General features: G+C 41.1%; 1 protein-coding gene and 1 non-coding gene across 13 annotated transcripts in view; both read left to right on the top strand.

Annotated features, from left to right (window-relative positions):
- The first annotated feature begins 1,942 nt into the window (after nucleotides 1-1,942).
- LOC116474040 (small nucleolar RNA U13) lies at nucleotides 1,943-2,045 on the top strand. Its single transcript, XR_004249580.1, has one exon. It is a non-coding gene; the product is annotated as a small nucleolar RNA U13 (small nucleolar RNA).
- A 3,657-nt stretch (nucleotides 2,046-5,702) lies between these two features.
- Nucleotides 5,703-21,171, top strand: part of PRRC2C (proline rich coiled-coil 2C) — a 109,592-nt gene continuing 94,123 nt past the window's right edge. For all 12 annotated transcript variants that reach the window (XM_032161003.2, XM_032160996.2, XM_032160998.2 and 9 more), the window contains exon 1: nucleotides 5,703-5,915. The gene's annotated coding sequence lies outside the window, so the exon portion shown is untranslated. The remainder of the gene's footprint in view (nucleotides 5,916-21,171) is intronic.

Genomic DNA, 21,171 nt, shown 5'->3' with positions numbered 1-21,171 from the left:
TCTCATATACTTTAAGAAATGCTACAAGCCACAGCCAGTTACAATTTTAGAAATAATTATTGAGCACTGTATTCATATTCATTAGTAATATCTCAAGGATCTGTTTTTTGGCCTAAAAAATTAAGAAATTACAATTTTCTGTATCTTCAATTACCACCTGGCTATTTTCCTTTTGTAAGCTTTTCCTGTTCTGCCTTTGTTGTGACCCCTTTCCCTTTGTGATCTTCCCCTTCAGATCAGTGCCTTTTATCGCTACTCATTTCCTGACTCAGGTGAACTTACAGCCTAAGGCAAAAATGGGAGCCAGCAAAGTTTGTTTTCTCCGTCTCTCCCCTCTTTCCCTCCCTTCTTCCTGTAGCTCCATGAGGGACTAAATCTTCCAGATATTCTGTGCTTATTAACAACACAGAACCCTCTTGACTTGGAATCCATACCTGTAAGAACTTAGTTTCTCCTGTAAGCTAAGAAAACTCTGGGAAAATTTTTGGTAGACACTAAATGCCAGGTAATCCAGACTTCATTAATTTATGACATAACAAATAAATACAACTTTTAGCCAAACTGTCCCCTTTATTCAATTATAAAAAGTGTTTGCTAAGTCAATAAACAGACTGGTAATTTAAAATATTTATCGGCGGGCGCAGTGGCTCATGCCTGTAATCCCAGCACTTTGGGAGGCCGAGGCAGGTGGATCACCTGAGTTTAGGAGTTCGAGACCAGCCTGGCCAACATGGTGAAACACCGTCTCTACTAAAAATGCAAAAATTAGCTCGGTGTGGTGGTGGGCACCTGTAATCCCAGCTACTCGGGAGGCTGAAGTAGGAGAATTGCTTGAACCCAGAAGACGGAAGTTGCAGTGAGCCAAGATCGCGCCACTGCACTCCAGTGTGAGTGACAAGAGCAAGACTCCATCTCAAAAAATAATAATAATAATAAAATAAAATATTTATCCTACTTGGCCGGCCGTGGTGGCTCACGCCTGTAATCCTAGCACTTTGGGATGCTGAGGCAGGTGGATTGCCCGAGCTCAGGAGTTCAAAACCAGCCTGGGGAACACAGTAAAGCCCCATCTCTAAAAAAAAAAAAAAAATTACCCGGTTGTGACAGCATGTGCCTGTAGTCCCAGCTACTCCAGAGGCTGAGGCAGGAGAATGACTTGAACCTGAGAGGCGGAGGTTGCAGTGAGCCAAGATCACACCACTGCACTCCACACTCCAGTCTGGGTGAGAGAGTGAGACTCCATCTCAAAAAAAAAAAAAAAAATTATCTTACTTTATATATAATGTAAAATTTTATATATAACGTATAATATAAACATTATAATGTACTCAATATGTAGCCTCTCACAAGTTGGCCAAAGGTTTTTTTTTGGGCGGGGGGAAGGAGTCTTGCTCTGTCGCCCAGGCTGGAGTGCAGTGGCAGGATCTCAGCTCACTGCAACCTCTGCCTCCTGGGTTCCAGCAATTCTCCTGCCTCAGCCTCCTGAGTAGCTGGGACTACAGGCACCCACCACTACATTCGGCTAATTTTTTGTATTTTTAGTAGAGATGGGGTTTCACTGTGTTAGCCAGGATTGTCTTGATCTCCTGACCTCAGGTGATCTGCCCGCCTCGGCCTCCCAAAGTGCTGGGATTACAGGTGTGAGCCACCATGCTTGGCCCATTTTTTTCTTAGTTTTTGTTTTTTCTGGACCCCCCCCCCAAAAAAGATGATTTGTTGAAGCACTAGCAACATTTTCCTTATCTTTATTAGCAAATGTACAACATCTGTGGATGTTTATAAACTGAGATTACATTTCATGCAGTATTTGGGTATTCTAGTTTTCTTTACACCAGGCTTATCATGTTTCATAGTTTTTAACTAAATATGATTTGCTGGATCATTGATAAAAAGAAAACAAAATTGTCAAATGCACCTAAACACTTAAGAAACACAACTGCTGATCCTTTTGTAGTTCATAAGTGTGATGATTCGGTGTTCATATGAATGTATGAGATGTGCCGCCCTCAAACCTTGTTATGACGTGGTCCATTACCCATCTGATGTGAAAATTTAAAAATTTTAAACAAAGAAGAGAGAAAAAAGGAACATTACTACTAATAATGATACTTTCATTGATCATTTTGTTTTTAACTACTCTACCATAAAATTTCAGTACCTACAGGATTATGCAATCAATCACAATGAGAAGGGTAGAAACACATTAAATCATTAGCAAATAAGGCTGGACAATCACAAAGAAAATACGTCATGTTGTTTGGAGAGTGAATTTGTTTTCAGTAAGAAACTTGTTTGCCTGATTCCACACCACCAATTGGAAATTTGATAACGTTACCCTAAAATCATTGTTTAAATAGAAGTGTTGTAAATTAAATGAGAAGTTTTCATTCAATTTGTCATGAAGACATTTTTGTTATAACAAATTTGTCTACAATGGTGGAGTGTCAGGAGAAGTGCAATCCAAGTCAAAGTAAACTATAAAAGAGTATTAGTTGGCTTTGGATATTGTACCAGAACAAGGAGACTTCAGTCACATTTTCCCCAATAAATTGGAAACAAAGGCAGTAAGACTGCTCTCTAAAAGTTAAACTTTAAGATCACATACATAGCTAGGAGCAGAAATAAGCAAAGTCACCTTTAAAACATAAACTGGTTTGATTTAACTGTAACTTGATTTTTATTGAAATAATATTGCAAAGAGGTTTGGGTAGCCATGGAAACAGAGAAAGTAACGTACAGGGGGCACTTTAGGGCCAGTGGCCATCCAAGTGCTGCTAAGGAGACAAGGAGCACAAATCAATAGCTCAGCAGGATGTCCCCACTACATTGGAGATCAATGTGGAAAACTGCAGCCATTGGAAATGGAGAACTTCTATTTTCGGGACAAAATTGTCCTGTTGCGAAGATAGATGACTCAAGAAAAGTCTATACATATAACTCCACTTGTTCAGAATACGTGCTCATCAAGCAACCTTCTGATAACGGCTTGGTTTCCTGAGTAGGTTTGGCTACACAGAAAATGCACTCAGGGGGGCCAGGCACAGTGGCTCACACCTGTAATCCCAGCACTTTGGGAGGCTGAGGCAGGTGACTCACATGCGGTCAGGAGTTTGAGACCAGCCTGGCCAACATGGCGAAACCCCATCTCAACTAAAAATACAACAATTAGCTGGGCGTGGTGGCGCCTTTGTGTAATGCCAACTACTCGGGAGGCTGAGGCAGGAGAATCGCTCGAACCTGGGAGGTGAAGGTTGCAGTAAGCCGAGATCACGCCACCTGGACAACAGAGTGAGACTCCATCTGAAAATTTAAAAAAAAGAAAGAAAGAAGGAAGGAAGGAAGGAAGGAAGGAAGGAAGGAAGGAAGGAAGGAAGGAAGGAAGGAGGGAAGGCAGGCAGGCAGGCAGGCAGGCAAAAAAGGCAGGCAGGCAAGGAAGGAAGGAAGGAGGCAGGGAGGGAAAAAGGCAGGCAGGCAAGGAAGGAAGGAAGGAGGCAGGGAGGGAGGGGAGGGGAAGGGAGGAGGAGGGAGGCAGGGAAGGAGGGGAGGGGAGGGGAGTGGAGGGAAATGAGAAAATGTACTCAAGAAAAGATAGCACCTTGGGTCCATGCTGGTACACCGGAGACTTTCTGTTTCTGGCAAAAAATTTTTAAAAAAAGAAAAGAAAGTATTGGCTTTGCAGTTGTTGAGTGTTCAGGTGTATAAATTAAAGCTCTTGGAAATTAATAATTTAATACATGTCTTTTTTTTTTTTTTTGAGACAGAGTCTCGCTCTCTCGCTCTGTCGCCCAGGCTGGAGTGCAGTGGCAGGATCTCGGCTCACTGCAAGCTCCGCCTCCTGGGTTCACGCCATTCTCCTGCTTCAGCCTCCTGAGTAGCTGGGACTACAGGCACCCGCCATCACGCCCGGCTAATTTTTTTTTGTATTTTTTAGTAGAGACGGGGTTTCACCGTGTTAGCCAGGATGGTCTCGATCTCCTGACCTTGTGATCCGCCCGCCTCGGCCTCCCAAAGTGCTGGGATTACAGGCGTGAGCCACCGCGCCCGGCCATACTTGTCAGTCTTATGACCTTGGTTAATGTAATTTCATCTGATTGCTGAAGTTGTTCTCCATTGCTCAAGACAGATGTTTTGACTGGGCGTGGTGGCTCAGCTGGTAATTCCAGCACTTTGGGAGGCCAATGCGGGAGGCTTGCTTGAGCTCAGGAGTTCGAAACCAGCCCAGTCAACATAGCAAGACTTCGTCTCTACTGGCAAAAAAAAAAAAAAAAGCCAGGTTTGGTGGCAAGCACCTGTAGTCCCAACTACTTGGGAGGCTGAGACAGGTGGATTGCTTGAGCCTGGGAGGTTGAGGCTTCAGTGAGCTGTGATTATGCCACTACACTCCAGCCTGGGCAGCAAAGTGAGACCCTGCCTCCAAAAAAACAAGGAAAGATGTTTCTGTGACCAGGACACTATAGACAGATCCTAGAAGGTTGTAGAAATTCACTAAAGTAATCCTTCCTTGTCCTCTTGTGGATGATCAGCAGGCTTTCCCCTGGCAGTGACCCTATATCAGTAAGAAAAACTTTTTCTTTTCTTTTCTTCTTTTTTTATTTTTTTGAGAAAGAGTCTCGCTGCAGCCTCGACCTCCTGTGCTCAAGTGATCCTTTTGCCTCCAGCCTCCCAAGTAGCTAGGACTATAAGCATGCGCCACTATGCCTAGCTAGCTTTTTTTCTTTTTAATTTTTTTGCAGAGGTAGGGTCTCACCATGTTGCCCAGATTGGTCTTGAACTCCTGGTCTCAAGCAATCCTTTTGCCTTGACCTACCAAAGTATTAGTATTACAGGCATGAGCCACCAAGCAAGTCCAGACTTTTCTACTTCAAATTAATATTAGTGGGAAGGGAGGTGTTCATAATTTACCTCTCTTTATTATTTCATTTATTCTAACATTGCTACAGTGACAATTCCATGCACATACACCAGCTACTAGCGGGGAAGATCGTTCAGACTAGAAGTGGTAAGAAATCCTTGAATTTTAAATATGTCATAGGTAGTTCACAAAGAGGACAAAAGATACCATTTCCTGAACATTCGCCATCTGTTCTGACATAATATTATCATCATTGTAGTCTCCCACTTCCAGATACAGTCATCTGTCTATGTTACACTTGCCTAGTAAAAGCCAGCATGGGTGAATCTTACTATTCCACGGAGCTGAACACTGTGCTGGAGAGATCATATAAATAAACTGAATGGCTTATCTCACATCCATAATCAGAAACTTAAAAAGTGCTCTCAGCAGTCCATGCTACTCTGTTCCTCACACTAGTTTTACTTTCACTCTCTGTGATAACATTTCAATACAGCAAGACTTCTCAGCTTGCCCCAAATTCACTGAGAACATACTGGCAAACTGCTGGTTCAACCACTTACGCATCCACCCACCAGACATAAGAGTGCTCATTTCACTGAGGCTTATTATCAACTTGTAAACGTGGTCAATTCAAGACTTCTTGGAAAGGTCTCAGGTCCAAGCTTTGTCCTGAAAAGATAATTCTGATTGCAGAAACTCCCTCCGTCCAGCAGGAAGCGCCAGCACCCTCTGCCAGGGTTGGGCCGCCACGGAGGCTTCACGTGATCCGGCCGTCTCTGCGCAGGAGTGTGGTCTTGCGGAGATTTGCCCTACGTACTTAGCGTCATGACGTAGTACGTAGGGGCTGGCTAGCCGCCATCTTGCTTCTTTTTCTCGCTCGCTGGCTCCCTCTCGGGAAGCTGCGAAAGTGCTTTGGCGGTTTGTCCATCCGCAGCTTCGGCTTTTCCAGTCCGGTGGCCCTTCCGGCCACCCCTTTAACCCCAGCTTTCCCTCCCCCTTCTTTCGATCAGAGATCGGCGGAGACCCTCGAAGTGCGCAAACTTGACACTCACCCTGACCGGTAAGGAAAACGAGGGTGTGGGGGCCGCGATCAAAGAGGGCCCCATCGGGAACGGCCAGAGTGCGGCCTGGGGCGTGGGAGCGCACCCAGACTCTGGCGCCCGGAGGCTAGGGGGCCGCGTGGAGAGGGCCTTGGGTCCGGGCATTTCCCTTCTCTTTGGTTACCATCATCTCTGTGTCTGGGGAAGTCGGCCTCCAGCTTGGGGAGCGGGAAACCGGAGTCAGACCCGCCCCATGTGGTCTGCAGCGGGAGTTCTGGACCGGTCTGTCTTGCTCCCACCCAGACCCCAGTCCTGGCCCTGCGAGGGGATTACGCATGTTGCCGGGTAAGCGAAGGTGGTTTCCGTCTTCCTGGACTGGCGGACGTGTAGTCTTTTTTTTTTTTTTTTTTTTAGTGTCGGGTATGCTTTCCCCAAACAACTGAAGGACTCAGCCGGGGCCTTCACTGTCTACCTCTCCCTGTGTAGTGAGGGTGGGACTTGCAATGAGCAATGTATGGGAGGGTCTGGTTTAAAGACCTGATTAGATGAGAGGCTCTTCGGGGAATCAAGACCAACCCTACTACCGCTAGGGAAGTGCTGCCCAACTCCAGAGAAGGATTTGTGTAGTCTTTTCACACTCTAGGCCGCTCCATCCTCTAACTTGCGTGGTGAATCTCGGTAGCTCCCTGTCTTTGAGATAGCATTGATATTGGTGGTGTTAGGGTAAAGGCCCCGTTTTAGGACTGAAGAAAAGGGCATGGGGCCAATAGAGACATTGATAGAGTCTCCCCTCCTTTGCATGAGAGGAGTACCTTTAATTTAAAGGGATGTATGTGTGTTTTAACATTATTTGGGATCTTTTGAGGGTCTGACATGCCTGATGCTTGCTGGCTTATAAAGCTACCCGGATTTCCGCATTGGCTGGTTTTCAGCCTGGGTTCATAGATTCGTTACCTCGTTAGAGTACTTAGAATTGTACAGTAGGCGGCTCTGCTGTAAGATTTTCATTTGGAATGCACCAGAAGAATCGGAGGATTTTTTGATTGTTGAGTACTTAATAGCTTACTCCTGCAAATAAAAGTAATAGGGTGATATGAAGCACCTACCAAGCCTAACACCAGCATTTTTCAAAACTAGATTTCACCTCCCATATTGGTAATTAAGATGCTGCTTTGACTGGAGCCATTTTTAGGTGTGTGTCACAGATGCACTGCAGCATCTTTTCTGGCTCACCCCAAATGCATTGATCCCCTAAAAAATTAGGAATAAATTGAACTTGAATTTTGTCTTTAGCATGTAGTCAAATAGTAATTCTCTCCTTTTCTGTAAGTGGATTTTCAGAATATAGCCTTTTTAAGTGATTTTGTTTGCTCTGCTTAGCTTATGTGTGTGGCTGTTCTCCATTAGGTGACCTTTTGCTATAAACTGAGCACAGTAATAAGCCCTTTTCATACATATATTTTTTTTAATCTCCACAACAGACCTTTGAGAGAAGTGCTATTATGATCATCCCCATTTTACAGATGAGGAAATGAAATCTGAGAGAGTAGTCTAACCAAGGTCACATAGCAGTTATTGGTGGTATTGTGTAGGTTCAATTCCATACTGTCTGAACCCAAAGGGGATGCTCTAAACCTTCAACCTGCTTTGTAAATTATAAACTACAGTAACTAAATAAGATAAAGCATTATTAACTACTAGTTTTTCTTTAGTTTGACTAGTATATGAATATTGTTGCATGCTAAGGTTAAAGTGTTGAAAGTTGTAAAAATGGAATATACCCACTTTGGAGGTGGGGTAGAGGCTAATTTTTTTGCGTCCTTTTCTATTTGCGTGCTTAGAGATAACTTAAAACTAACTCTACCATGTCATAGATACAATTTTTAAATTTGGGCATCTGATCTATATTATTGGTAGAATACTCCCTCATCTGTAAAATGGTAATGATAATAGGACTTCCCTCAAAGGCCTATTATAGGAGTAAAAAAAGATAATGGATAATATATGTAAAGGGCCTATTACTATGCTTAGTGCATAGTAAAAGGTTAACTAATAATGGGGGGAGAGTGGTAGGATATTGGTAGAAGAAAACACTCTTCTTCCAAGCAATAAATAATCTGTAAATTCTCAGGGTGATGTATATATTTCTTTAGGTACATAAGAAAATTTCACCCCCCTTATCCCTAATGTATCTATTTATATGCAGGATTTTGCTTCTTAGCGATTTCTTTATGCTCTACTGTAAATATCCCTGGGATGAGTATTTTGTTCATAGCTGAAAATGCAGAAGTTCTGGCTCATTCCAGCCACCTCTCTTCTTCTTACCCCCACCCCACCCTCTTTACTGATAAAATGTCTTTGATGATTATATTATATCCCTGTCTGTCTCCAAGTGCCACCCCTAAACACTGCTTCAGTTTGTTAGTTAGGTAACTTGTGTTTTGGATGCTATTTATGTCATATTTGTAAATGACAAGAATTGATCATTGGTAAAATGTTACATAAGTTAGTACAGAATTGTATTCTTACAGTGAAGGAGATACAAAAGTTGTGTCTGAGTTATGACACACTTTCATTTCGGTAAAGCGTGATTTTGTCACTTTATGAATAGGACAACACAATGAAAGCTTATCTCAGTCTGTGTTAATTGTTGCCTACAAGTCTGAGAGTTACTGTGTTAGTTTTATGAGTCATAACATTTTAAATTCCTCGCTAATCTCATCGATGCATCACCAGAACACCTTTGTGGATAAAAGCGTTCTGTAGAGAGGGTGGCTTTACTAAATTTTCTATTTAAGAGACAGACCTAACTCTGTTGCCCTGGCTGGCCTCCAACTCCTGGGCTCAAGAGATTCTCCTGCCTCAGCCTCCCAAGTAGCTGGGACTAGAAGTGCCTACCATTGCTCCCAGCATTGCCAGTTACATTTCTAGTCCTTATTTTCCTCAAGATTATCAGAAAGCATGTTTTGGGGCCTGTGACTACATGTATTTGCTGGCAAATCCAGTCAAACAAGGACTGTTACTTAGTTTCAACCGGAAATTTTTGTCTGATTGGCAGACATGATTAGCTGATAACTGAGAGTCTGAACACAAGATTGCAATGAAATTATTATGTGAATTATAGTCAGTGTGATATACTCACCCCTGTGTGGTGCTGCTATGTGCTCAACATTAAGGGAAGATGGGATGTCATTTGAGGAGCACATCTAGTATTAAAAAAACTACTGGGTATTATGTATGTAGCATACTACATAGCAATACGTACTACATACTATCTGGTAATTTTTCTATTTTCTGCGTTCTAATATTAGTTTGTTTTCCTCTACTAGACTGTTTCCATGTCCTCATCACCTTGTATGGTGGTTGGCGTATACCTAGAGTTTATATGTTATTGAATGAATGAGAGTCAGAAACACAAAATAGTAGACCCACAAGATTAACTGATAAGTATATTATTGGAGCAAAAGAAAACGCTGTCAGGTTTTTTTTCCTTTACCTCTAAGAATAGTATCACAGGTAACCTTCAAAGAGTTTGTGTTAAATAACATGCATTGTGAGATTTATTTACATCTGATTTTTAAAATTTTTAGCTTATTCAACAAAGATTAAAGATTCTTTTAATTTTGTAAGGCCCAGTGAATCAGAGCAATATGGCATTTGGTCCACTCCCAAGGTGTTCACAGCCTTAAGGATTAATGTTAAAAGTTATCATGTAGTCTTTGGATTCATGCCAGAAGATAAAAAGGTGTATAAGAAGGTAAGGGAAATTTGGTGCAGAAAATTACAGATAGTACAGATTGAGTGCCTAGTTGATTATAAGTGAAGCTGTGATGGCTAAGAAAAATCAAGAATAATTGTGATTATTAATATTTCTTGAGCACTTACTATGCCATGTTACTAAACTAAGACTATTTTGTGAATGATCTATTTAAATCCATATTTGCAGAAAGCCTAAAAGGAAGAGATTTAAGTAATTTCCTCAAAGTTGCTTAGCTTTTAAATGGTAGAAATGGCATTTGAATTATTGATCCAGAGCCTGAGTGCCTAACTTAACTACATAGGTTTCCTAGTGGCCAGTATTTTCCAAACTTAAATCATTCACAATTTCTGCTTCATCTCAAACCATCTGCCTGTTACTTAATATTTTTCTTCAATTCAACTTGCTGTCTTTTAATTAAATGAATTTAAAAGATTTTTTTTTTCTTTTTTTAGATGGAGTCTCACTCCATTGCCCAGACTGGAGTGCAGTGGCACTATCTTGGCTCACTTCAACCTCTCCCTCCCAGGTTCAAGTGATTCTCCCTACCTCAGCTTCCTGAATAGCTGGGATTACAGGCGCCCGCCATTACGCCTGGCTAATTTTTGTATTTTTAGTAGAGATGGGGTTTCACCATGTTGTCAGACTGGTCTCGAACTCCTGACCTCGTGATCCACCCACCTTGGCCTCCCAAAGTGCTGGGATTACAGGCGTGAGCCACTGCATCCTGCCGTTTAAAAGGAAATTTTTATGATTATTTGGCGTTATCTTCCCCCCTAACATGTTTTAAAATAAACATGATTTTACGTAATTTTCTATGGATCACTTAAAATCATCCAGTATACTACCAGTCTTTGTATTCCACCCTTTGGGACATTACTGCTATAAGAAATGAATGCTGGATAGGATCAGGCCACAGGTATAGTTAATGAAAGTCGAAAGCCTAGAATGGAATAGATTGATAAAATAGGAAATGGCAGCATTACAGGAATAGAGATATGAATTAGAGTCTTAACTACATACTTGAGACAACCATTTTCATGATAAACTGCAAAGGAGTAGGTTTATTTAGATAGAGAAATGTAGTAGGATGTCTAGGACAGTCTATGGCAAGGGAAGAACAAGACAAAATAAGAAGGAAGTCACTATAGAAATCGGGGCAGAAGAGAATAATCTAAAAACAGGATTATTAGAGCTAAAAGTAGCAGAGTTCAGAAAAATATGTGACAAGTAGCCTTTGGATTTGGCTGTGATATCCTTGGTGACCTTAAAATAATCTAGGTCAAGTTACAAAAGTGAAAGGTTAAAGGGGGAAGAGGGAAAATCTCTTGGTTTTTGGACTCTAGACTAATTGTTTTAAAACCTAGGTTTAGTCCTTTTTGTCACTTTGTGCCAGCTGTTAATTTTGGGGCAAGTTAACCTGGCTTAAGTTTTAAATATATTGATTTGTGATATAAGGATAATATCCATTCCCCCTATCTCAGAGGACTGTTGCAAAGATTACATTTATGTATTTCTATATATCTTCTGAATTTAATATTCTTTGATATTAAACAATATCAAGACATGAGTCTTGACCATATCTAAAGCAGAAAAGAGAACCACGAAAAGGGAAAATTAAAGATAAAGGGGAGGATAGGTTCCCTATAAGGTTGGAAGATCCCTTCTGAATAAATCTTGAGTCTGAAGGATAAGAGATGGATGCATGTATGTGGTTGGAGAATGGGTATCTCGGTAAGTTAATAATTCAGTTTTTCTTCCCTGTTTGCCAGTGAACAATCTGAAGGTACAGGGCTGCTGTATATGGTTGTGCAGCTTGTATACTGCCCAAAGATGCTGGACTGAAAGAAGCAACAAGTCAGCCTGTGTTCTGCTTACAGAGTCCTGTGCCCTAGCTTAGGCCTTTCAGAGGAAACTGTGCCTCCACTTCTCTCTACAAGGCATCAGCTCCTTGCCAAAAGTGTCTGCATTTCCCCAGAAGGATGTATTTTTCCTAGTTACATAAAGGCCCTATGGAGAGCAACGGATGCTCTGAAAGACTCCTTAAGGAGACATATTAAGGATACTTTGGCTGGGCACGGTGGCTCACGCTTGTAATCCCAGCACTTTGGGAGGCCGAGGCGGGCGGATCACGAGGTCAGGAGATCGAGACCATGGTGAAACCCCGTCTCTACTTAAAAAAAAAAAAAAAAAAAAAAAAATTAGCCGGGCGTGGTGGCGGGCGCCTGTAGTCCCAGCTACTCGGGAAAAAAAAAAAAAAGGATACATTTAGAACAACATCAAAAACAATTGGGAAATTGGAGAAATGGTGACTAAGGAACAAAAAGCTTTGAACTTTTTGCTGAGATGGGTTAGGTGGCTGGGCAAGTACAGAATTCTAATTTATCCAGTGTACTTTAAAGATCTGTATTATAGCTTATTAAATATTTTTATTAACCAAGAAACTATATTAAATATCATAGTTTATCATATTTCAAAGAGGAGTGATGAGAGTAAAACAATACTTAACACAATTTAATCTTATACAAAAACGTAATTTTGGGGTTTAAATTAAAATTTAGATTTTTGGTCATGTGGCTGGTAGTTTCATATATAAGTAACTTTTTAATGTTAGGTTTTATAATTAAAGCTATATAAATTTTATAACTCTTAATTGAAGAAGCATAATAGGGAAGGTACACAGTTACTTCTGAAGGTTAGGAAAGTGGAACAGAGGCATTTTATTTTGAAAACAGAAAGTGCACATTGAAAACAAAGGAGGCTTTAGACAGATGACTTTTAAGTTTATATTTGGAAATTTGATTTGTGGTATACAGTTCTATAAGTTTTAGTACGTATGGATTTTTGTAGCCCCCACCACAACTAGGATACAGAATGTAGAAAGATAAAACATTTCCCAACTGTAGAACTAGAGTCTTCTGGCATTTTGGAGACAGGAAAATTCTCTTGAAGAAATAACTATTAAAGAGGGATAGAAAAAGCCAAGAATGGCCTACCCATGCTGATTGTTTTCTGATCAGAAAGAAAAAATATTTTGATTATACTGTTATATTTATGACAAACTTGAACATAGAAAGAATTAAAGTAGGAGAAAGAAAAAGAAGGAGTTGGGTGTTGTGGCATGTGCCTGTGGTCTTAGCTACTTGGAAAGCTGAGGTGGGAGGATCTCTTGAGCCCAGGAGTTGTGGAGGGTAGCCCACTATGTGCTACATATGGACTGAGTGCACCAAATTCAGCATCAACAGGGTGTCCTGGGAGTGGGGGACTAACAGGTTGCCTGAGGAGGGGTGAACTGGTCTAGGTTGGCAACAGAGCAGGTTAAAACTCCCACGCTGATCAAGAGTGGGATAGCCACTGCACTCCAGCCTGGACAACATTAAGGTGGCCCTGTTTCTTATTAAAAGCAAGAGAGTAGGGGAATTTATTTTATTTTATTTATTTATTTATTTATTTATTTATTTATTTATTTACTTACTTACTTACTTACTTTGAGACAGAGTCTCTCTCTGTCGCCCAGGCTGGAGGCAGTGGTGCAATCTCGGCTCACTGCAACCTCTGCCTCCCAGGTTCAAGCAATTCTCCTGCCTCAGTCTCCCGAGTAGCTGGGATTACAGGTGTATACCAGCACGCCTGGCTAATCTTTGTATTTTTAGTAGAGATGGGGTTTCACCATCTTGGCCAGGCTGGTGCCGAACTCCTGACCTCAAATGATCCACCTGCCTCGCCCTCCCAAAGTGCTGGGATTACAAGGCGTGAGCCACTGTGCCCGTCCGGGGAATTTAAATAAAATAAAATAAAATAATAAAAGAAGAGAAGGAAGGAGAGAAAGAATGAAGGAAATAGGTTTACATATCTTAAGATTGGATATTTCAGTGGTAGAAGAAGAGAGCCAATGATATGGAGGGATGTTAACCAATTCTCTACACTTAATAAATTTAAAATTAATATTCTGACTTTTAAAGGCAACCCTTTGGTCATCCGAAAGATTAACCATAATTCATGATGCTAGGTGAGCATCTTGGGACAAGTACTTCTCTTTCACTCCCATAACATTCAACATACTTTGGCCTTGCAAAAAACAAAGTTCAATTAACTGGATGGGGTGGCATGTACCTGTAGTCCTACCTCCTCAGAAGGGTGAGGTAGGAGGATCACTTGAGCTCAAGTTCAGGGTTGCAGTGATGGCACTGCTGCACTCCAGCATGGGTGATAGAGTAAAAACTCTTGAAAAGAAAAATAATAAATAAAGGTTGACTAAGAAATTATCTGTGCTTTGGGCCTGAAGCGATGGCTCACCCTGTAATCCCAGCACTTTGGGAGGCCAAGGTGGGCAGATTACTTGAGGTCAGGAATTTGACACCAGCCTGGCCAACATGGTGAAACCCCATCTCTACTAAAAATCCAAAAATTAGCCAGTTGTGGTGGCAGGTGCCTGTAACCCCAGCTACTCAGGAGGCTGAGGCAGGAGAATTGCTTGAGCCTGGGAGGCGGAGATCCTACCACTACACTCTAGCCTGGGCAACAGAGTAAGACTGTTTCAAAAAAAAGAGAAGAAATTATCTATGCTTGGGTTTTTCTTTTTAATATATTAGTTTTGCAAATATTGATTACCACTTAAGCTTTTGTTATGGGCTTTACACTATTCTAAGAGCTTTATGCACACTTTGTTAATTAAATCTTATAATAGTATTGGAGTAGATATTATAGCCCACCCAGGTGAGGAAGTAAAAAATTTGAGATTAAGTAATTTGCCTGTGGTCACCTAGCTACTAGATATTAGAGCTAGAATTTAAACCAAAACAGTTTTAAGAGAAACAGTTGTGTAATTTTAACAATTTTTAAAATACATAAGTTGTTAAAAAGAATGCCCTGGCAATCACCTCATTAAGTAATCGGTAGACAGAACAGCTGTACTTTCTAAGGACAGCAGTTTTTAGTACAGAAAATTTGATAGCTACATTTCTGTTCTGATTGTTAAGGCTTTATCCTACCCCAGAAACTTAATTCACGTGTTTCAGTTTCCAAGAACAGCCTGAGCCCTTCCACTAGCCTGATTAGAACTCCAACAGATTTATTTATGTTACACTTTGTTTTTTAAAAAATGACCATTTTGGATGTTTTTGCTGAACTGCTATTTGTAGTAAAAGAATTCAACATATGGTGGTATTCTTAGCTTTACCATTATAGTGGCAAATGTACTCTTAAAATATTTGACCTTAGAATTACTAGTTCATTTTAACCACTAGAAATGGAAGAGACCTTGTAAGTGGCCAATTCAACTTCTTACTCAAAGCAAGAATTACCTTTATAATATTTCTGACAGGCTTACCTTGCTTTTGCTTGGATCCATCTGATGGTTAGTAGGTCACTAGAGTCACCCCTTAACATTCACAAAGCATATATCCTAAGATCTTACAAATTTCTGTATTTAGCTTTCAAACCTCTTCACTTTCTCCTTCCATGATCTACACTAGGATTTGGCCTCTTCACTGCTCTTCCCCACCCTGCCCTCCTCCCTCAAGAAAGAAACAGATGTCTCTTTGTAAGAGTTATTGTATCCCCTAAAAGAAAACAAAACTCTGGGCATGGGGTCTCAGCATTAGGAGTGGTGAGGGATATCCAAGCTTATTTTCTAGATGCATACCTCATGGCATGTTAGTTACATTTTGTGCTTCAGCAAAATTACATGTCATTTCACAGCTCTTTGGGTTATTTGGCAAATTGTTAAAGTAATGCTAAAAGTTTTAGTTTAATGTAACTTACTCACTTATGGATAAACTGAACAGTTTTTCCTTTGCATTCAGTCATTTGTTTGTTACTCTTTGTCTTAATGAAGCCTGGAGTTGAGCATAATACTCTAAACATAGTGTGACAAACATAAAATTCAGTGGAACTGTTATGACTCCAAATCTGTGCATTAGATTTCCAAGTCTTTATTCAAGTTATTGACATGGAAAAGGACAGGGTCCAACATATCCAGGCTAAATTATTTCATATTGACCACATTCTTTTAAATATAAAATGATTTTCTACTTCAAACATTGTGTGATTCTCATTTGTATTAAGTTTATTTAAGAAGTATGTAAATGACTAGTACTTTCAGTAGTCTGTTTAAAAAATCAAGTGGACTGAGGGAAGGAAGTGACTAAATTTTTTTAAGGTTTATATTTTGTGGATGCTGATTCACTTGGAACTAGGAGTGTGTTGAATATTTGGGCTTTTTTATTTTAAATGGGCAATTTAGTTAAAATTTGAGTGATAAAATTCTGGTTTTTCAAGTTAATGCATCAGTCTCCCCTCATCATAGTTCAGGCTGCTATAACAAAATAGTATAGACTAGATGGCTTAAAAAACAAATTTATTTCTGACAGTTTTGGAGGCTGGAAGTCTGAGATCAGGGTGCCAGCATAGTAGTTCTGGTGAGGGCTCTTCCTAGCTTGCACACAGCCACCTTCTGACTGTATTCTCTAATGGAGAAGAGAGCAATTTCTGGTATCTCTTTTTATAAGGGCACTAATCCCCTCATGGCCCACACAACCTCATCTAAATCTAATTACCTCACCTAGGCCCCATCTCCAAAAATCAGCCCAGGGGATTTAGGGATTCAACATATGAATGTCAGGGCGGCACCCATCAGTCCATCAGCACCCCTGCCGCCTTTACGATTTTTAGAGCTTTGATTTTTGTGCCTTTTTTTTTTTTTTTTTTTTTGCAGGGTCTCCCCCTGTTGCCCAGGCTGGAGTACAGTGGTGCTATCTTGGCTCACTGCAGCCTCTGCCTGCTGGGTGCAAGCGATTCTCCTGCCTCAGCCTCCCTAGTAGCTGAGACTACAGGTGCATGCCACCACGCCCAGCTAATTTTTGTATTTTTAGTAGAGATGGTATTTTGCCATGTTGGCCAGGCTGGTCTCGAAGTCCTGACCTCAAGTGATCCACCTGCTTTGGCCTCCCACAGTGCTAGGATTACAGACGTGAGCCACCGTGCCTGGCCTGATTCTTATGTTTTTTACAAGTTACAAAAATAATACAAAGAATTTCCATATTCCTTCATTCAGATGCCCCACTTGTTAATATTTTACCATATTTACTTTATTATTTTCTGTATAGTATGCACATAGGCACACACACGCACTCTGTGCTTGGTTTTTAATGGCTGCTGTCTAAACCCTGTCGTCACCAGAAACTTTAAATTTATTTCACAAGCTTTTATTCCTTACTTGTACTACAAAAGGATATTTCTAGCAGCGAATTGACACATTTGGGGCGTGTGTGTGTGTGTGTGTGTGTGTGTGTGTGTGTGTGTGTTTTGTTTTCACAAGGTCTCACTCTGTTACCCAGGCTAGAGTGCAGTGGTGCAATCATTGACTCACTGTAGCCTCAACCTCCCAGGCTCAAGTGATCCTCCTGCTTCAATCTCCTGGTTGGGACCACAGGCATGTGCCACCACACTTGGCTATTTTTTTTGGTAGAGACGGGGTCTCTCCATGTTGCTCAGGCTGGTCTCAAACTCCATTGCTCAAGCGATCCTCCCACCTCTGCCTCCCAGAGTGCTGGGATTACAAGCATGAGCCACCATGCCCCACCAATACATTTGTTAATAGAGGTGTTGCTATGTTTTGTTGCTATTGTGTTTTATCTTTGATATCTTATTCTATATTGTAATGCAATACCTTTGATAATGAAAACATGAATCATTTAGGGTCTCTTAAGTGACATTTATTGTTTTATATTTCAGTTTGTTAATTTCTTAAAATGAAAGTTCAATCCTGATTTTTTAAATAATGAGATTATGTTGGGCACTGGCTTTGAAGTCAGCCTGGATTTAATCTTGACTCTACCACTTTCCAGCTCTGTGTGTTTTGAGCAAATTACTTTACTTCTCTAAGATTGCTTCTTCATTGGTAATTTTCAGTGATTTAGGCTTTAAGCCCTTCTTAGTCCTAATCTGGTTTATATTTTTATTTTTATTTATTTATTTTGAGACAGGGTCTTACTCTGTCTGTTGCCAAGGCTGTAATACAGTGGCACAGTCATGGCTCACTGTAGCCTCAACCTCCTAGGCTCAAGCGATCCTTCTGCCTCAGTCCCCTGAGCATCTGGGAGACGGGCATGTGCCACCAGGCCTGGCTAAATTTTATTTTTTGTAGAGATGAGGTCCCACCATGTTGCCCAGATTGGTCTTGAACTCCTGGGCTCAAGTGGTCCTCCCACCTTCGCCTTTCAAAGTGCTGGGATTACAGGTGTAAGCCACTGCGCCTGGCCCTAATCTGGTATTTTTACGTTATACTGTATCTTTAGAGCTCAGATTTTGGTGGGGCGGTGGGGAGATACAAGGTCTCCTGTCCCCCAGGCTGGAGTGCAGTGGCACAATCATGGCTCACTGTAGCCTCAACCTCCTAGGCTCCAGTGATCCTCCCATCTTGGCCTGCCGAGTAGCTGGGACTACAGGCATGAGCCAGCCACCATACCCAGTTAATTTTTTTTTTTTTTTTTTTTAAGAAAAGACAAAGTCTTGCTCTGTTGCCCAAGCTGGTCTTGAACTCCTGAGCTCAAGCAATCCTTCTGCCTCGGCTTCCAAAAGTTATGGAATTACAGGCGTGAGCCACTATGCCCTGCCAATAATTACTATTTTATTGCTAGAGCTTTTAGTCAGCCTTAACTGAAATCACCAGTCCTTTCTGCTCTCCTCCTCATTCTCTTCTGACTTCCTCTCTTAGTCCATTCATGCTGCTGTAACAAAATGCCTGAGACTAGGTAACTTATAAATAACAGAAATTAATTTCTGTTGGTACTGGAGGCTGGAAAGTCCAAGATCAAGTTATCAACAGGCAGGATCTCAGGATCTCAGCCTCCAGGATGACACCTTGTTCATGTCCTCAGATGACAGAAGTGCATAGGTAGTTCCCTCCAGCCCTTTCATAAGGCACACATCACATCTGGGAGGGCAAAGTCCACATGGCCCAATCACCTCCTAAAGACCCCACCTCTTAATAGTGGTGCATTGGGGGTTAAGTTTCAACATGAAATTTGGAAGAAACATAGGCATTCAAACCATTTTCTTTCACTGTCTGGATTAGACTTCAGTAAAACATTACTCCAGAAATTCTGGCAGCATCTTCATCTACCTTGCTTTTCTTTACTAGTTTACTGATTACTGGTGCAAATCTAATCTCTGATTCAGTCCAGCTGCTTTTGTGCTTCCTACCACTCCCAACTCCCTGGATGTCCTACTGGACATTGAAGAGAATCGTAACTGCACAAACTTGGAAATACTGTGTACCCTTGCTCTCCAGCTTCTACTGGGCTTTCTTTTCTGTTTTTGAAGGGGAGACTGGGTCTTGCTTTGTTGCCCAGCAGTTGCAAGCATCGCTCACTGCAGCCTTGAACTCCTGGGTTCAAATGGCCCTTCCACCTCAGCCTCCTGAGTAGCTGGGACGGGGACTATAAACATACTCTACCATACCCGGTCAATTGTTCATTTTGTATAGAGACCAAGATCTCTCACTAAGTTGCACAGGCTGATCTGGAGCTCCTGGGCTCAAGCATTCCTCCCTCCTTGGCCTCCCAAAGTGCTGGGATTATAGGCGTGAGCCATGACACTTAGCCCTACTAGCCTTTCAGTGCTTCTTGCCAATGACTTGGCTGTCTTTCACATTCTCCCATTTGCTTTTCAAACCTTTTCCAGCCTCCTCAAATTTCTAAACTCTGCCTCCACTCAGTGGATGAGGAAAGCATGTCTCTTGTTCATCTGTTCCTAGCCGTGCCTGGTATATGGTAGACACTGGGTAAATATTTGTACAAGTGAATAGTGGAACTAATCATTTTGAGTTTGAAGTTCCGACAAGAAATGTAAGTGATGTTTTGTAGATCATTAAAACTGTGTATCTAAAGATTGTAGCTTGAAGGAAAGTTTTGGAATTGTCCTTACTGATAATATTCAAAGCAGTGAACAACAGATGAGATGGCCAAAGGAGAAAGCACTTATTAATAGAAAACGGAGAGATGGGCCGGGCACGGTGGCTCACGCCTGTAATCTCAGCACGTTGGGATTACTACTCAGGAGGCCGAGGCAGGTGGATCACTTGAGGTCGGGAGTTCGAGACCAGCCTGGCCAACATGGTGAAACCCTGTCTCTACTAAAAATACAAAAATTAGCCGGGCTTGGTGGCAGACACCTGTAATCCCAGCTACTCTGGAGGCTGAGGCAGGAGAATCGCTTGAACCTGGGAGGCAGAGATTTCAGTGAGCCAAGATCGTGCCACTGCACTCCAGCCTGGGTGACAAAGTGGGACTCAGAAAAAGACAAAACAGAAAAGGGAACGATGGCAAGAAGAGACAGAAAAAAAGTAACAAGGCTGAAAGCTGTCATAGTCTTGGAAACTGAAGAAAATGGTTTACATAGAAGCTATTTAACTTTTATATTTATATGTGATACTTGACTATTATCAATTAGTTAATACACATTATTTCCTAATTTACAAATGTTCTGTAAAACACTTGTAGAGTCTACTTCTCTGGAAATTGTTGTAGTTTATTTTTAATGTTAACTATTTAAATCTGGGGGACACTGTATTTTCCAGGGGAACTGAACTCTCATCATGAGAATAATGAGGAAAGAATGGTAAACAGAGCTTGGATATTTAGAAACCCATTGTGGCTAGAAAGAAAGTTACATCATTTAATTGAATTTAGCAAATTGCAATTTGCTAAAGTATGGGGGTTATTTTTCCAAATATACTAAATTTTCAGTATTACTTAAAATAAGGTTTTCAGTGTTAAAACTAGAATCTTATAGTTTTGAGTACCAAAGGAATTTGAGAGACCATAGCTAATCTCTTTAACAAATGTGGAAACCACTTAGACTTTTTTCTTCCAGATTTTCTCTCTTTTTTTTATTTTAATTTTTTTTATTTTTAGAGACAGAATCTTGCTGTGTCACCCAGGCTTGAGTGGACTGGTTTAATCATAGCTCATTGCAGCCTTGAACTTCTGCTCAGGCTGTCCTCCTAACTCAGCCTCTTAAGTAGCTTGGACTACCGGTACACACCACCATGCCTGGCTACTGTAGTTGTTTTGTTAGAGACAGTTTCACTATGTTGCCCAGGTTGTCTCCACAGAGTTTCAATCTATGATAACTATCCTTTCATGAAAACCGTCCTTTTGTTATCACTGTTCAGTGTCATTCTTTGATTTTAAAAGGTCAATGTATATATTAAACTACTGCCTTCCAAATTTCTTTTAGACCTTTTGGAAACAATCTGCTTTAAAATCCCTGGCTTCCTTTTTTTCCCTCCTAAACTTCTTTCATTTCAGTACTTTTTGTTCCTCCCCCAAAAAATAAAACTGTTATTAACAAGGTAATATTTGCTGTTCAAAATATGGAAAATGCAGATGCACATGTCTTGTTTTGTTTTTTGAGACAGGGTCTCACTCTCTTGGCCTAGGGTAGAGTGCAGTGGCGCCATCATGGCTCCTGCAGCCTCGACTTCCTGTGCTCCAGCAGTCCTCCCACCTCAGCCT

This window comes from Hylobates moloch, unplaced genomic scaffold (genome assembly GCF_009828535.3).
Source record: "Hylobates moloch isolate HMO894 unplaced genomic scaffold, HMol_V3 SCAFFOLD_8, whole genome shotgun sequence".
NCBI lineage: Eukaryota > Metazoa > Chordata > Mammalia > Primates > Hylobatidae > Hylobates > Hylobates moloch.
Note: the sequence above shows the minus strand (reverse complement) of the source record. Positions and strands in the feature narration are given on the sequence as shown.